The following is a 6,758-nucleotide window of genomic DNA, read 5'->3' on the forward strand; positions in this document are numbered from 1 at the left end:
TGCGTCTACCACCACTAACTAGTTTATTATGCAAGACATTTAAAACCCTTAAGCTCCTACTAATCGATTAACATTATTCTGAACTCATTCTGAATGACTCCATAGTGCGATGGTATGACACCCTCTACTACGAAAACCGCAACAAACTTACTTTAGTCGCGACTCACTAACCAAACCATAACTATAGCCTACATCAAGAACATCACACTCATAAGCAGTATGGAGAGAATAAAGAACATCAAGAGAATCACCCATTTCGGTGATTCAAATCCACCAAATCTGCTGTCTACTCTTGTCGATCTCGCGAGCGAAAGGACTTCGCTAGTCTCCAAGTAGCCCACAATATAACGAAATCAGCTAGGACTTTAACCAAGGCCTTCGCATACTAACTCACATAAACCTATTTAGCAAAATCTCACGCTAGATTAACTAAGCTACTTCACATTCTCCAATTCAGGTTTAGAAGCACAACCAAATCCATACTCAAGCAACCGTCGGAATAAATTCCGAACCAAAACCGCGTTCCATCGCGGATTTGTCCGACAAACGCACCGAAAAAACATTTCCGATCTTCGCAAGTGCCGGGGCCTGGACAATCAGTCCAGAGATCACCCTCAAGCCCAAACATGCTGCCAACAGGCATCTACAACGATGCAGAATCTAAAACCCATACCGATACATGAAATCGCATCATTCATGTGATTTCTAGCTTTCTGGACCGTGCACGTAAACCAGAGGTCGATTAATCCGACCGTCACACTCGCTGACAGGTTCAGCATGTCGGGCCGTGCTCACCTTTCGGAGCATCTGCCAGCCACTGCGTGCGCGCGCAGAGCGACGCGAAGTTCTGTTAAACTGTGCGCAACAGCGCGAAGTTCGCGACTAACTCACTAACCAGGGCATCTGTCCTTGTCGGAGGTGAGCACGATGTTCAGCACCGAGTAAGGATCATCGTGCTCACTTCCCGATTATCGAGTGTCTCGGACCCACCAGAAAGGTGACCGGAACCCTGAACTACAGTGCTGGAACATACAACAATAGCATACGCGGAGTGCAGGGGACTAGGTTGGCCGGGCGGCGGCCGGAGGCGGGCGGTCGCGCGGAGGAGGGAGCATCGTCCGAGAGGTCCGGGAGGGTGCTAGCCGGCCGGGCGGCAACCGGTGGCGCGGCGCTGAGATCAACTCCCCCAACTCCCTCTCGGTCAAGCTTCCATGCGGCGCGCGCGGCCGAAGAAAGTCGGGGTAGCTACGGTGCGCGGCAGCCGGGAGCCGAGGGGAAGGCGGATGCACCCGACGTGTGGCGGCGCGGCGCTTGGAAACCGAGCGGGCTCGACTCGGCCCGCACGTGTCTGGGCGGCCAACAGGAGTTCCAGCGCGGCGCGGCGCCGGGACGAGGGGAGCGCGCGCCGTCGTTGCCGGAGGTCGGCCGGGAGCGACTGCGAGTGCGGCACGGCCGAAGTAAGCGTGGACGCAGAGTTCGAGCTGGCTCGGTTTGGTTGACCTGAATGTTGGCCGCAGGCGAAGCAGGGGGTGGCCGGCTGAGCTCAGGGTGCGGGTCGGCGGGGAAAAAAAAAAGACGCCCGGAGGATGCCTAGCGGCTACGAGTGAAGGTTCGTCCAAGGTGAAAGAAGCTTCCTTCGCAAACTTCGGGCGAATCGGAGGAGGGTGGCCGAGAGGAGCAAGAGAAGAGGTCGGGGTGGCTTTTCCGGCGGCCGGCGGCAGCTCGCCGGCGGCCCGGGGCATGCGCAAGCGGGTTGGGCAGGGAGAAGGTGGGGCGGTAGGGCTCGGTTCGGCTGAGGAGAAGGCAAAAGCTAGGTTTCCTCACGAAACCCTAGTGCAACACTATTTACATATGCACATTTGCAAGATAGTCCTCCCAGGGATAATATTCTCAGTCAGTCCGCTCGCAGCATGCGTATTTTACACATACGCACCTCCATGTCCGATCTCACGCAATTCGGCACATAAAATATAGGGTCTCTTCGCGATTTATCCGTTTTGCCACTTTGACCCCTCAGCGAAAATCTCGTAATTCCCAGAGATCCGTCCGTCGAATTTTCGATCCGACAGTACCATTGCGTTCAGCACGTCGGGGGCATCAAAACTACAATGTTGATTCGTCCGATTTGGTCACGGATTTGCGACGGAACCCATCCGCTCTCTAATTAATCCGTATATCGCACATATACCAAAGCATAAACCCTAAAATCTTTAATTCAAATTCAAATTTGAATTCCCTACCACCAGTAGGTACCAGAAACAACTCTCACCTAACCCCAGGTCACAAGCCAGAGCACGAGGAGTTTTAAAATGCACAGAAAAGCAAAGAGCGGAAACCCTTTTTTTGGTAAAACTCCTTTTTCTCGAAAACCATGCATCAAATCTGAAATCCGTCAGTGATATTGGTTCCAGAATAGCTGAACCGTTCAAAATGAGCTATTGGATCGCTATGAACGGAGTCCGATACGCGCCGAAAGCCAACTCTATTCCGTGGCTTCTCCGGAAAACCGGAGTTACTATTCACTTAAGTGAAAACTAATAATCGCGTAACTTCTCCATTTTAGCTCATTTTCTCCTGAAACTTGACGAGTGCTTATGTAATTAAATTACACACATAAACATCATCAACAGAGAGTTTAGTTGCACTGTAAAAATCTCAGTTCTTACAAGTAACCAAATATAATTAAAACCTGTAAGTAATTTTACCTTTTTTTTTTAGATCAGACAAGTATGTTTGAGAAACTATTTTATTTTATGTTCAAAAAAACGCAAATAGCTAATTTTTTAATTTTTTTTTGTGTATAACCTTTTATAAAAAATTATTTTTTATAATTTTATACGAAACAAAAATCCTCTCTGAAGTTTAGGATTATTTGCATATTTTCCAACAATTTTGACAAATTTATCAGTAGCTCCTCCATTGTTCCCAACTCTCCTTTTAAGAATTTTTTTTTTTTTTACAGAATGCCACTTAAAAAATTTTTATTAGCCAAATTAATGCCTATAAAAATTTATGTGACTAACTAATTTTATTTTTCTTTTTAATAAAACATAAAAAATAATAAATCGTTTACTAATTTTTTCTTTAGAGCACGTTTTGTCACTACAGAAAAAAGCGCTTGTAGAGACGGTTTTAGTAATTATAGAGGCAGTTTAAACTGCCTCTACGATTCGTAGAGGTGGTTTTTGCAACCGCCTCTAGACTGCCAGCGTAGACAGCGCCTCTATGTTGTAGAGGCGGTTTGAGCAACTATCGGGGGAGCGTAGAGATGGTATATAGAGGCGGTTTCGACCGCCGCCATAATTTAATTTAATATTTTTTAATATTTTTTATTCCCAATTTATTAAACAAATTTTAACATGTAGAGGCGGTTTGGACCGCCTTTATAAATTTTAATCTATAGAGGTGGTTTGGACCGCCTCTATTTGTAGTTTTAATTTATAGAGGCGGTTTAAACCGCCTCTATCCTACAGATATAGTAAAAAATTATATTAATCTTTATATTGATCTATATTTATGAACAAAAAATTATAAATTATTAACAAACATACTATCATAAATATAACCATAATCAAATATTACATTTCTCACAAAAAAAAATAAATAATATAACATTTAACCAAAAATAGATTAATAACACAAAACTTAGAACAACAAGTAGCAACCCAATTTTTTAACGTATGATCCAAAACACAATATTGTCATGCATTCAATATATCCAATAGTAGCAACACAACAAGCAACAACCCAATTCTCTAATAAATGATCCAAAACACAATATGCCATTCAATATATATCCAATAGTAGTAACACAAAATAGAACAAAGTTTAAATAGTTTTAAACGTAGTCAACATTTGAGTTTTCAATACTTGATAAGATTTCAAATAGTGCGATGGTTTTCTTCACTTTTGAGCTGATAACTTGCATTCAATGATTGATGATGGTTTGGAGAGAATGCATCAACAGAATTAATATTGCCACCCACAACCTAAAAAAATATCAAACAATAGAAAATTTGTTAAGTATATTAAAATACAAAACTATTCAAATATATTATTAGTAATAACTTACTATCAAATTGATATAGTTGAGAATTCAAAACTCTATCTGATAATAGAGCTTTTATGTGATCCATTTCCGAGATATATCTATCCATTTTGTTTTTCATATGTTCTAATTCCCCCTTGAGCCTTTCTACCTCCCCTGATTGTCTCTCACCTGATTCTCCGGCTATAGGCAAATTCATATGTTTCACACCATAATATGATCTCAACGTAGGTCCCAAGCCTAACCTTTTCACACGTCCATTATGTTCAGGACTCATGACATCAAGAAAAGCCTCATCTATTAGCTTGCTTGTATAAGATTCAGAATCTTGAGAAAGTTCAACAAATTTCCGACGCGCTGTATTCTATTAATCATTTGAGAGAAAAAAATGTTTATTAATTCTACAAGTTTTTCTATCTCATGACTAGTGAGGCGTGCATGACGACGTCGTTTTTTTTTCTCCGAATCAATGAATTGTCTACATTTATATAAAATTATATCCTTCAATTAATCTATAAGTTTAAATAGTAAAGTGTGAGAGGCGGTTGACTTATAGGCGAAAAGGCTCAATATTATCATAATGACAAAGTACATAACGATGTGCTTGAACCCATACTTTTTGATCTAGTACAATATTTTCAATCTTTCTAATAGGAATACCTTCGCTGAAAATAAATATAATCATTCTGTTCCATTTTTAGGTAAATCAGGATTTCTTACAAGTCGATTAAATCTTGCTTCAACCCTATCTAAATATCTTGAACAAAATGTTAAGCATTCTTCGGCTATATATGTAACATACCGAAACTTCGGTGGAAAATATCGAACTTTGGCCAAAATGGCTAAAGTATACGAAAGGGATGGTTAGACATATTCCAGTTAGCATTCCAGCAATGTAGGAAGGACTAAATGTGAGTTTAAAAGAGTTAGAAAGGTTTTAGCATTGTTCAGCGTGAAAACGAAGCCGAACAAGTGCAAAATAGAAGTCTGGGCAAAGTGTACCGGTACAACATTAATGTTGTACCGGTACAACAATTGCCAGTCGAGAGGAAGAGCTCTCGGGTTTGGAGGAAATGGATTTTGTACCGGTACAAATGGGTTGTACCGGTACAAATGTCGCGAACTGGAGGGAAGCTGCTCTCGGGTTTGGCCTCTGCGCAAATGTGTACCGGTACAAGAACCCGTGTACCGGTACACTTTGGCTCTGGCAGCAGGGATGGTCTGCTGCGAAATAAAATGAAATGGAGTGTTTATTTGCATTTGTAGCAACCCATATAACACCCCAACACCCTCTATTCTCTCTTCACAGCAGAGAACCCACCTCCACCTTATTTCCCTCTTTTTCTCTCTATAAATCACTTCCAAGAGCTAGGAGAAGAAGGAGGAAAAGGCTTTAGAAGGGATTTTTGGTGCATTTGAAGGATTTGGGCTCTCCTACAAAGTGGACATTGGAGAGCTAGTGGGCTAAGGTGAGTTTTATGCAAGATTGGGTCTAGGGTTTGGATTTATACCCTAAGTTTTTGGGATTTGAACTTCGTGCAAGGCTAGAAACTACCTTGAGGCCATGAAACACATGAAACTCATGTATTTCTCATGCGCTCTCATGGTGAATCTCTAGGGTTAGCTTTTGATGCCCTAGGAATGGTTGGAATGGTTTAGGAATGGTATTAGAGAGCTCCTTGGGTGGTTCTAAGCTTGATTTTGCTTAGCTACAAGATCAATCCCAAGAAATTTGACATATGGCATTATTAGGGCACCAAATTTGGGGCTTTTGCCCTAGGGTGTTTCTAAGGCAAATTGACCTTATAAAAACCTAATTAGAGGTATTCCCGACGCAATGGGAAACTCGGTTCGATGAAACAAAAAAGTTTAGATAAAGATATTGTGTAAAAAGCCTAATTTGGCTTCGTATTGCCACAGGCGAGCGAGTAAGCGCCCGAAAATTTCAAGAATTAAACCGTAGCATCCTTGTAACCATATAAGGTGGGTGGTACTAGCCGGAATCAGTGAAATTTCCTTTATGTCTAAAAGTGTCATTTTATTGAGCATATGTGAATGTTGAACAATTTGCATAATAGGGTTAATTGAGAGCTTTTGTTGCATGTCGTGAGTATAGATGCATGTGAAATGAGAGTAAAAGAATGAGAACTTGTAACCCTAAGTATGCATGAAAAGTAATAAGAACCTAGGTGAGGTAAAGAACCAAAATGACATAATGACTTATGAATTGGGTGGTATTAGTAAATGTCAAGTATGCAAATGAACACTAGAGTGTGTGGCATTAGTAAATGACAAGAATGCTAGAGTTGAATACTTAGAGAATAAGTGTGGCAATAGTGAATGAGTACAAAGAACAAGTTAGTGTATATGACACTAGTATAAGTTAAAGAATGCAAGTAAAGAACAATAGTGACATTGTGACATAGAAACCTTAAAGATAAGGGTCACGTGAGCATTGGAATCCTTAAAGCTAAGGATTGATCATATTCGCCTATAATCTTGGCTTGAGGGAGGTCGCTCCCCCTCGAGCGGTGTGCTTCGGAGTTGTCACCACTGGAAAGGGGAATCCCCAGAGAACGGTCCCAACGGGAGGAAGCTGAGGGCCCGAAAATTGAGATTTTGAGTTGGTGAGTTATGGAACCCTACGGGAGGAAGTTGAATGCCCAACGGGTTGAGGGCCCAACTGGTTAACCACAAGATTGTGTAAAGA

Source organism: Ananas comosus, unplaced genomic scaffold, assembly GCF_001540865.1.
Source record: "Ananas comosus cultivar F153 unplaced genomic scaffold, ASM154086v1, whole genome shotgun sequence".
Classification (NCBI taxonomy): domain Eukaryota; kingdom Viridiplantae; phylum Streptophyta; class Magnoliopsida; order Poales; family Bromeliaceae; genus Ananas; species Ananas comosus.